The 11953-nt window shown below is 34.2% G+C and overlaps 1 long non-coding RNA gene across 1 annotated transcript; it reads left to right on the forward strand.

Moving 5' to 3' along the window:
• The first annotated feature begins 714 nt into the window (after window positions 1–714).
• On the forward strand, window positions 715–11139 carry LOC129919421 (uncharacterized). The gene is made up of 2 exons (XR_008773067.1): window positions 715–939; window positions 9945–11139. It is a non-coding gene; the product is annotated as an uncharacterized LOC129919421 (long non-coding RNA).
• Window positions 11140–11953: the final 814 nt, after the last annotated feature.

An 11953-nucleotide genomic window follows, 5' to 3' on the forward strand; every position in this document is an offset into this window, starting at 1 on the left:
GACAAACATGGACAAACGGTGGACAAACGAATTAGACTAGTTTGATTAAAAAATTTGAGTTGTGGTTTTACGGAGCTGGTGCCAACGCTTGTTATGCTTGATATTGTCGATTGTTGGTAGTGTATTAGGATGGCAAACTCTGAGTCTAAGAACTGTTACGTTTTACTGTACAGTACAGCATGGCACACCCTGGGTCAACGAATGATTGGATTTAGAAGAACACTTTGGGTCGAGAGATTGGGAACTATCAAAATTCACAGTGTAACGCTTTGTACAACGGATTTTCTGATATCTTTCTTCAGAACTCCATGATCCGGGGATAGATATGAGAGCTTCTAAAAGGATTTAAAAAGGTCCTTCCTTAATAATATCATAGAACTCTTTTTGGGAAGACTAAGGGTAATTATTTTTTTTTTTTCGATAATTCAGCCCCAAAATTGATAATTTCTTTAAGTTAATTTCTTTAACATATAAAATAGGTACATACATTCTTCTATGTCGTATTCAATTCATATAAATACAAAAAACATATCTCAACATTTTTCATAAAGCACATTAAATCCATTAATCCTTCGTAATCCCTTTTCATCACTCACTTCCAGTCCTTATCCCAAACAATATGATACCACTTATAGCATCACACTAAAAAGCTTTTAATTTCTCATCTTTACAGATTTTTCCTCTCACACATGACATTCAACCAAAAAAAAAAAAGAAAAGAAAGAAATAAAATAAAATGACAAACCAAAGTCAATTTTATATCACAAAAGAAGAAGAAAAAAAAAAATAATAAAAGCCCACCTGGTTGAATTCTCAGGAACTCATCATCGTCATCGTCATCATCATCAACACAATTCACCACTCTTCTTCAACTAACACATATCGGGTATTGAAAGTCAACAAAAAAAAAAATGATGACATGATATTCCCAAAGAGAAGGTAGGTAAAAAACTCTCAAGATGAATTCAATGTCACAAACAGGATAATACGAAAAAAAAATCATCCTTAAGTAAAAGAATTTCTTTTCATCAAAAAAACACTCCCTGAATAGTGTTGTACTCGTCCACTCAACTGGACATAAAATCATACAGAAATACACACTCACATATCCTTCGATATATCGTAAATCAATCAAAAGACGGACAATGGACTCCCCATCTATTCAATATAGGCTCTCTGCTGCTCTGAGTCCTGCCACCATTCATTTTGATTAGAAAATGATAAAATGATTCTCTGCTCGACTAGCATTAAGCATCCTTTTGTCCACATAAATTTCTAACTCGACATTTGATGGTGTGTTGTTGAACGAGGACTTTATATAGGATGGATGCGAGATGCACCACCCATTATTCTGATGATGATGAAGGATATACGAAAATGCACATTTCACTGCAGCAGGACCAAAAGCAGCACCTTCGTTCATATAAAATTTGGTGAGACCTTTTTATGATCGATTTATGGCATGTTTTGTATACTGGAAAATGTATATGATGAAGGGGATAGATGCATTCGTTAATACAAAAACAATGTCCAGGACTCGCATCCGCGTGAAAATATAGAGACGAACAACATCGAATGTCCTTTTATGGAAAATTATTACAGTGCAGAATATTCACATTGACAATGACAACAATTCTCGAATGGAATATATCCAATCCGCGCGTAAGTGAAGTGAAAGGCACAGGACATTTCGTCCTTACTAACTATTTTTTTGGGGGAAGGATAACAAAAAGGGGATGAAAATGCAAAAATAATTTTTCGTGCAGCAGAATTTTGATTTATTGGGTCAAATGTGTCAGCGATAACGCGTTGCATTCTACTGCGATGATGCAGGTCTCAATATGCGAGAAAGGATATCGCACAGGACACAGACATTTAATGCATTATAACGCGCGTTAACGATGATTATTTCGTCGTGATATCTCTCAATGGCAACGAAACGACATCGACAACGAGAGGACGACACGATATGGATATGTGATGGTGCGATGATGATGATGATGACTTTGGTGTATACCTATGCTCACTGTTTTATTGGGTGTGGGTGAATTGCTCAAAGGACATAAAGGACTTTCGACGACTATACCTATACCGACGACGATGATGCTATGGCCAGTATAGAGCTTCATTACTACGATTATTGCAGTCGGCAATCAATTTTTTTTTGTTCGAAATTGAACTCTCTCCATCTCTGTCTAGAGAGATAGTCAATGCAAGGATATAGTAGATGGAATTGTATTGAGTCCCTGTCCAATATCCTGATTGTCCATATATCGTAGGATAAATCGCTGTTGTTGCATACAGCAGCAGCAACAGCGACGGTGGCGACGTTACACCATTGAGTAGAGATCGACATATATACAATTTTCGATTGAGATTCAATTGCATGTGAGAATGTATGCGTGTTTCTTTTTTTTTTCTGTAAAAAGGACTGAAGGTGAATTTATGTTATGACAGGACATAACCCACCCAATATAGTATACTCGCCTATATACCTATACCATATCGTCATCATTGAAGAGAGAGAAATTATAATTGCAGAGGAATCACAGGAGTCATTAAAAATTATGCCCCCAATGCAATTGTCAGTCGATATTAAATGTGATCATAAATTTCTGATGAAAATGCAATGCCGTCTTTACCATAAGGGCACACGGGGCCCGTGCCCAGGGCCCCCATTCTCAGGGGGGCCCCGAAGGAACGAATATTATATTCTCAAAACATTTTTGTCGGTCAGACCATCTACCAAAAATTTTTAGTTTTTATATGGCAACCAAACAATCAAATAAATTTTTTTCTACACCTATACGGAAAATATATGTTTTAAAAAGAAAACAAACTATGTGGCGTTGTATGCGCCAATTTTCAAAAAAAAAAATAAGACAATAATATTTTCAAAAAACAAGAAAAATACCTTTTTTTTCCACTGTAGGTAAGATTATTTATTATTTATTAATAAAAACAACGAATTCTCTTTCATTATCTTTTTCCTTAAATAATAATTTCGTTTGAAGTTTGCAAAACTGTCAAATTTGTAGTGCGTGTTAAAATCAGTGTAAAAATAGTGTAGATTCGTATTAAAAGACGAAAAAGAATCAATTCGTCGGCAAAAAACATCAATTCTTTTTCCGTTGTAAAACGTTTGAGAAAAAACTATTGCCGGCTCGTCGACGGTACATCAATGTTTTGGTTCAATGGAAAACGCCATGGTACAATGGTTTTAATTTGAATTGCGAATTGCTCTCGTATTTGAAGATTGACACATAAGATTCATTAAATAACTTTAAAAAAAAATGTTTTTCAAAAAAAAAAAATTAATTAAAATCGCTTGTGTCGTTTTCATTAAGAAATCAGTTCTATGGCAAGTAGGTACCGTTAATAACGGTCCAAAAAATATTTTTCTTCTTTCAAAAGTGCGGCCTTATTTGCAGCAAAACATATTTTTTTTCAAACAAAATCGTTATCCGTTTTTGAGAAAATTGCAATATCTCGAAAACTTTATATTGGAGATATCCGTTGAAAAAGAGACATTTAAACAAAAAGGCAAAAAAAATAAAAAAAACGGCTCTTGAAAATTATGTAGAAATCGTCTGGTCCGAGTTTTTAGCAAATCTATCAATCCGTTGGAACTCTTTTTTCCAATTCTTCAAACTGAAACTTATAACGGATACAGGGTACAATTATTGGCAGTGGCAACGATTGATGTCTCGATGCACGTATTATTGGCACCCCCTGTCAATAATAAAGACACTAGATAGGTACTTTATATGAAACGATATATTGGCACCTCTTTTTAACCATAACCATTGCCTTTAAGCCAACAATTGTACTAATTTTACTTTCCAAAAGGGCCCCAAATTCTTGTGTGCCCAAGGGCCCCAGGATAGTTAAAGACGGCCCTGTGAAAATGTCCTTTTTATTATAAAAAAATACAAAAAAAAAATTATATAAAAGACAGACAGGACAGAATGGTGGCGACTCATATAATATAACATGGCGGCAGCAGCAGTTGGAATTGGAGCTTTATGTGATTGTTGTCGCACTGTGATTGGATTCGGTGAATTAAGAGAGAGACAACGAGTTAAGGCTGTGATGATGACGATGAGGAGTGAGTATGAATATGTATATTGGCGATGGATGATATCCGCATATAATATGGCACCAGAATGACTACTCAACTGAATATGGATAATGGCTTATGGCATAAAAAGGATGCGTTTTGTATATGCAATATATCGCTATGAATTATTTGACTGCAATCGAATGATCGACATATTACGTATATATTTTGAATGGATAATCAATTTAATTGGGCATATGTGAGGCATATAAACATATTAACTGCAAAAAGCCAAGCTAGAGCATAAGGGACTTGTGATAGACAAAAACTGTTTGTTAAAGACCCTTTAGTTCCATATTCACCTAGCAACATGTCCCTAAAACCATTTTTCCTAGCAACATATCCCCGGAAACATGCATATCTTTTTGACATGTCACTCCTAGTATGTACCTACTTCAGCGATCTAATGCATTCTAGCAACATGGTTCCTAGCAATATGTCTGCTAGCAACATGTATTTAAAAAAAAAATATTATTTTCCTAGAAAAAAAAAAGGATTTGAAAACATAATCCTTTGATACATATCCTTACTCTTGTACTGTCTAGAGACACATTTTCAAGTTCAATCAAGGTACACGTTTCTAGATATATGTATATTCTTTGGTTACATGTCCTCAACGAACAAAGACATATTTCCTAGTGACATGTCTCTTTAAAATATATTCTCGAGCAACATGCTTCCTATAGATACTTATTTTTTTACTATACATCCCTTACATTTCTGACCTCTAGTGATTTCTTTTTAATTATAAGCTGCTAGCAACATGTATCTTTGCCACTTTGAATATGTCCCTTTTTGACATTTTTCCTTCTCATCCATTCTTAAATGTCGCTAGCAGCTTCTTTCCTAACTTTATGATCCCTATATACATTATTCCCTTAATGTCAGCAACTTAAATAATCACCTAGCAACATGTTCACCAGAAATATGTTCCCTGGCTACAAATTCCTTCAAAATGCAATGTGTCCTTGTAAAATTCTTAATAGAGAAATGTTCTGTGACCAGATGTTTCTTTGTATCACGTATCCTCTAAGCAACATTTCCCTTTGCTAAAGACATTTTCTCAGGTTTTTGTGACTTAAAAGAATATGACTTAGTAACATGACATAAGCTCCGTTATTACTGAGTAACAACAAACTCATGACAAGATAACATGATACATGTCCCCCAGCAGTATGTATCTACTTTTGAAACATATTTTCACGTAAGATGCTCCCAAGTAACGATACATGTTTCTTAGCCACCTGTTCCTTTGAAACATATCACCAAGTAATATAACATAATAGCAACATGTTCCTTTTGTGCTTACTTGCCCTTATTGATTTGTCTCGAAGGGACACGCTTACTAACGCTATGCCACATTGAAAGACAGCATGTCCGCTGGCAACATATGCTTCCGAAACATGTTTTTAATTTAGTGATGAAGATATTTGACATGTAGATTCAACACCATATCCTTTGGCAATATTTACCTACCTTTGAAACATTTCATTCGATAAGGAACATGTTGATTGAAAACATTGGTTGCGAACTTTGCTAAAGATTTGTTTTTTTTTTTTGTTTTTGGTTTCTTCTGGTTGATGACACACTTTGGCTTTTCGATTTCGATTAAATTCCATAAATTAAAATCAAAAATCAAAAAAAAAATAATGTCTTTCCAATAAAAACTTACACATTTTTAATGTTTAACCTTTTAAGACAATATAACGAAAATATGCTTTTAATTTTCACAATTCACACACATGGCCTCTGTGGCGTCTCTCTGATAAATTACACAAAATATAATATGCATGTGTGATATTATGTCCCTCTCTCTCTTTCTGCCTCTTTTAAGGACTGACATTTGATTTACAGCTTCAATTTCAATTCAAAAACCTCTCAGCAATAAATCATTCAATCGCGTTCACTGGATAAATTATTCGCTTGGTTTTTATATAAAGTCATTCGTGTCTCATATCAGTTTTCATCCCAGAGAGTATGAAAGTGTGGTGATGGTGGAGGTGGTTGCGGGCCGCCAGCAATGCCGGCCCTGAGATCATCACAACGCACTCATTAATTTGTTTGGAATTATATCAAGCTAAAAAAAAAACAGACAAAAAAACACTTATAAACATTTTTTTAAAGTCACACTCCAGTTTTTTTGAAATTCTAACACGACATCCATATAATGGCGATCAAATTCAATCTAATGCAATCGAGAGAGTTCGGAGTCGAAGTCTATAGTAGCGCTTGAGGCTTGGATCGCACTTAAACCACTCAAAATGCGATGGCAAATCTTAATTTTCCCATAAACTAATTTTCAAGTTAATTAAGACGACAGACGAGGACGAAAGACGACGACGACGCGACGGACTGCAAAGCGGGACAAGAGGGTTTATAAGATGACCGACACGTCCGTCGACGAGATATAAAATATCCACAGGCCACATATATTTATTTGGAAGAGATTGTGTGTGACATGCTGGCTGGATGGACATTTTGATTTGTGACCTCTTTTTGGTGTCTGGCTTGATGTCTTCATAAACAATGTGGCTAGTGGAATTGGAGTTGCGTGTTCGTGATGGTAAAAAAAAGAATGTAGGTATAATGTGGTCAGGTTGCAAAATAAAGATGATTCATCTGAAGGTCTTAATTCTTTGAAGTTGTTTATGTCTGAATCAGAACCTTTGTTTATGTTCGTTTTAAGACGAATTGTGGATTTTTCTATTAAATTTCAATTCTAATAAGAAGTGAGAAAAGAATACTTCGTACGATCAAAACACTTAACCCACAAGTTCCGAAAGACCGATTTTTAAAGAGCAGTGATAGCAGTGAGCAGACTATTAAAAGAGCAGCTTTTAATAGCTGCTATTTAATCACTGCTATTTAACGCCAGTTACTCTTTAAAATTTCTTCCTGGGATTTGAAATCAATGAAAAGTATAGAAAGATTACAAAATAAATTAAGAAAAGTAACCATTTCCGATTTTTTAAAATATAAAATAATGTAAAATGGATGTTTGCACTGAAACAATAGTATTTCAAATTGATCTTCTCTTTTTCATCATCATCGGAGTAAACCTTTCGCTAGATCTATCCTTTTTTCATCGTATTAGATATGAAGAACAGAATGCTTTAAAAAAGTAGTGAAATATTAAAGAGCCGAAAACAGCACACTCAGTGGCGTATTGAGGCGGGGGGCTCAGGGGGCTCAAGCCCCCCCCCCCCAAGCCTCCAAAATCATGTTACTATTTAGTTGATTTCATCATAATCTACATGATTAACTGAAACTTCTTCTTCTTAAATCGTAGAGATTTAGATGCAGCTCAATGATCGAGCCCCCTCCAAATTCTAAAATGGTTGTTTGTGTTTGTTTGAGTAAAGCCTGAACTACATCAAAACACAAAGTACAAAAAAGTAAACACAATGTTTTTTCTTCTTCCCCCTAGTAGCTTGTTTGTATATCTCTCTTTCATTTTAAAAAAGTATTCGATTCAAAAAGCTTGAACAAGACCAAGCTTTCAATTTTCACAAAGTTTTAAAAACAAATACACTCAAACAATATTTTATATCCTTTGCGTAAGGTAGCTTTTCGATCACATAGTTCCTGTCATTTTGCGAAAAAAAAGCTCTTTTGACAAACAATTGAAATTTCAAATACAGTCGATTCCCTATAAGTCGTACTTAATTTAGGTAAAATTTTCCTCTAACTCAAATTTTTTACCGTTTTTAATGAAACCGCCTGCAGCAAAAAGATTAAATAGATTCCTCTTAGTCGAATTTCCCTCTAACTCGAACCAATTTTCGTGTCCTGTGACAATTCGACTTAGATGGAGTTGGCTGTAATTTGTTTATTTTTTCAATTTTTTTTTATTTGAAATTTCAAAACTTCAAAAACAAAAGAGCTTTTTTAATTAATTTTTTTCCAATAGATGTCAGGTAAATATACATGTGATTTTCATATTTTGAGCTTTGTTTGCTTTTTCGTACTTTTTTGACTTTGTGTTTTGATGTAGTTCAGGCTTAAGTGCCTTAGTTGACGTTGAGGTTTGGGATTTTCAGGATTATAGTCCAATTCAGAATTCTTCAAATAGTTTGTTTGGTATACATCACCGTTAAATTTTGCAAAGCTTTTTATGCAATCACGTCGTATTTTATTGTCTTGAGTATATTACTTTTTTTCAAAAATAATATTTTTCTGGAAGATATTGGAAATACAAATTTTGTATAGCTCAATATCTTAGTGGTCAACATAACTAATGGTTTATTTAAGCAAATTCCAGTTTCCAGCTTCTGATTTGTATTAAAAAAGGAACATATTATTAAAAAATATGTATATATTTCGGATTAAACATCAAGAGAATGACATTGAAAATTAGTTTTTGAGACTTTTAGGTTCTGTATTTCACTTTTTGAGCATTCAATTGCGTTGCCGATAGTGAAATTAGGTGTTCTAAATTTTTTCGCTCATTTAGATTTTCTGATCGAATTCAATTCACTTTGTTTCTGCTCGTGAACTTGGTATCTTTTTCAATGAATCTCCAATTTTTGGACAAAATATTATCAAAACTTATATTTTTTTTGTTTTGTAATGTTTATTTGTTGTTAATTTAATACAAAATACATAAAACACATGAGGCATGAAATATCATAATTCATCACTGCCTCTGTGTTTGCAACCTCTTTCGCTTTACACTACTTTATCTAATTCATTTTTCTTTGAAAATTTGCAATAATATAGCCCATGTTCTGCATTTCACTTACATATTTCAGATGTCTCGCAAAATGTGACTTCTTATTTTTTCTTTTAAATTCTGCTTTATTCCAATAAAGTTGCCAATAAAATTGCATCCATGTTCAAAGTAGCAGTTATTTAACTTTAGAAACAAAATAAAAATGGATAATCCTTTAGTTTTGACAGTTCGAAGCATTTTCGAAGTTTTCGAAATCGATCGAAGATCAATTTCACGTGAAATTGAAAAATGATGCCAGTTTACTTTCGGTCGAATTGCGGAAATATAGGCATTTATAACGAAAAAAGTGATGAGTATAGCTCAAAAACTAGATGTGGTAGTAATAAATCTGTTAACAGTTTTGAATTCAGCTTTTTTTTTTAAAGACTACTAAACACATTGCTGTTTGTGTAAAATGTTTGGGATACAAGAACTTGGAAAAAAAGCTACTTCGAATGTGAAAGGAGGAGACAGTAGTACGAAGTTGTCGGGAGCAGTAAAATGCTACTATACGACTTTCAGTACCGCAGCACAGCGCTTTTCTCTCGATCAAAGATGAATAAAAAAAGAGACAAATTTGTAGTACATTTACCTTATCAAAAATTTTTGAAAAATTTTCCAGCCTCCCCAAATTTTTTTCTGGATACGCCACTGAGCACACTCCTAGTTCTGAAAAAGAGCAGTGAAGTTACAAAGAACAGAAAGCAGTTTTACTTATAAAAACAGTGAAGTTTTTAAGAGCATAGAACATTTTTACTGTTCTCCCTGTTTATTAGATCGCGTCATATTTATCACTGTATAAGAAAAAAAAGGACACAATAAATTGAATGGGGTTGGATTTTGTAAAGCTGGGGATTGAGCAGTGAGCAGCGATATTGAAAAGCAATCGCAACTGTTCGCTGCTCAGTGGAAGAGCAGAGTGATTGAAAGTAGCTATCGCAAAAGCAGCCTCAGTGGTAGTCACAATTAAATGCTTGGATTTATAAATGTTGCCATTTTGATACTAAACAATATTTTTGGTTCCATTCTTAAATTTTTATTTAATTATTTCCAAAAAAAAATATCATAATGAAGCAACTCTAATTAAATCAACCATCTTTTCTTCTTTTTCAGCATCGCCAATCCCAACACTGTCATTCTACCAGGAACCCATCAGAAACCATTTCTTCGTCCACGCCCAAAAAGTTGACTGGTGCACCCAGGGTTTGGAAAGTTTATAGTCTCAATGAAAAACCTATTCAAAACCATTTGCAAGAATTAATGTTTGCAGAAAACGACGACAAAAAGAAAAAAAAAAACACTAAAAATTATTATGAATTTTCTTCATCTCCCCAGAAAAGAGGACGAATCATTTTATACAGCAGCAAGTTGTATGATATGTCGCTCAGCAAGCAGCATTTAACCGCACACTCTAGAACTTCAAGTCAAGTTTTCCATTTGCTGCTATACTACCAGCCATTGTTTCCTCAGTCGTACAGTCCAACCAACTGTCCAGGAGTAGTATCTTTCGCGTTCCACAAATGGAAAACTATACATCCCGTCTGACGATTTTCTCTTAGAAATGCCAGCCATTTCTAGACTCATACTCTTCAAGAAGGAATTATATATACAAACTATATGGCATCGAATGAAACGAAATCAAATGAAAGGAAAGGAAAACTTTTTCCCTAACAAAACGTCCCAGATATTTCATAATGTCAACGTGGCAGAGTAGTGTGATGGTTGGTGGTGCTGGTTCTATTTGCAATTTCTAGAAGAAGAATAACCACGACCGGAACAAAAACCGACAACGAGTGATTTCCAAAGAGTTCCTCTGCTGCCGAGTTGAAAACCAGGCACACTGGTTGTTCCAGTAACAGCGGCAGTTCCATCTTCTTCGTCGTCGGTCGTCGTCTTCCATTTTTGAAAACACTGGCTGGCTGCACCAAAAGAGAGCGAATGAAATACTAGCTGTCGGAAATAAATCATCACAGAAATTACCAAACAGACTTTCAGCCACCAAAATATGGGTGACGGTGAATTGGTGGTTGGTTGGGTTGAATGTTTCCAAGCCAATACCCAGGACTGAGGAGGTTCCCAAACCTAGACCATCATGTCGCACAGGAACAAACCATCCACAGTAATCAAGAGTATAAATTCCTTTTGCCCCAAAAAATGGTGGAACATATTTTTCTTTGTCATTTTCGAAAATTCATTTTTAAACTGTGTGTGTGGCTTCAACTTCAGGTTGGGAAAATAAATCGCTGTTGATGACCTCAAGGGAGATGAACGGCTGTTTTAGCCACTTTTTTTTGGCAACAAATTTTCTCTCTCAAACTCCAGAAACATACACTCACAATTGCATGTATACTGTTTATGTTCCATGATTGTTTTTTTGTGTAATATGCCCTTGAGCGTCTTATGTATGAGCAACTCATAGCTAACATGGATTTGTCCAAATTCATGTCCAATCGTCCATCGTAAAGTTCTCGATTTTTGAGATCATCATTTCGTGCCTAGTCAAAGTCATAAATATCAAGAGCCAAAATGTTTATGTTCCTATAAAAATGGAATGCATGAAAATGAATGTGTTTTGTTGGGTATATGATGAGCTTAGAAGAGAAGTCGATATAAGTTATGAATGTTTTCACAATCAAACAGGACAGCAGACAAGAAAAGATCACAAAAATTTGTGGTGAAAATTTCATTGGGGGCATATTAAGAACTCAAAAACAACTTTAACAACCTACGTTCCACAACTTTTACTTCAAATTAAAAATGTTCCATTGACAAATTTTAGGCTTCCCTACGTGGGTCATATACTTAATTAATATAATTATGGACATTAACAGATTGTGGAACGCATTCATTTTTCATTCCACAAGACAAAAGTATCCTTGAAATCTTCGAAAAAAAACTTTTTAGTTTTTAGAACCATAGCCATAATTTTGAAACATAATCAAATGTTAAATTTGTTCAAACTTCATTTATATTTTTCCGTGTAAAAATGCTTGTGGATTGTATTCAGTTTGAATATTATTGAAAAGTAATATGGTATGATTTTCTTTATAAACTCGCATAACTCACTGGATTCTAGAAGATTACCTAAAATGATGAAGCAATATAAAATTTTAAGAAAATTG

Source organism: Episyrphus balteatus, chromosome 4 (assembly GCF_945859705.1).
Source record: "Episyrphus balteatus chromosome 4, idEpiBalt1.1, whole genome shotgun sequence".
Lineage (NCBI taxonomy): Eukaryota > Metazoa > Arthropoda > Insecta > Diptera > Syrphidae > Episyrphus > Episyrphus balteatus.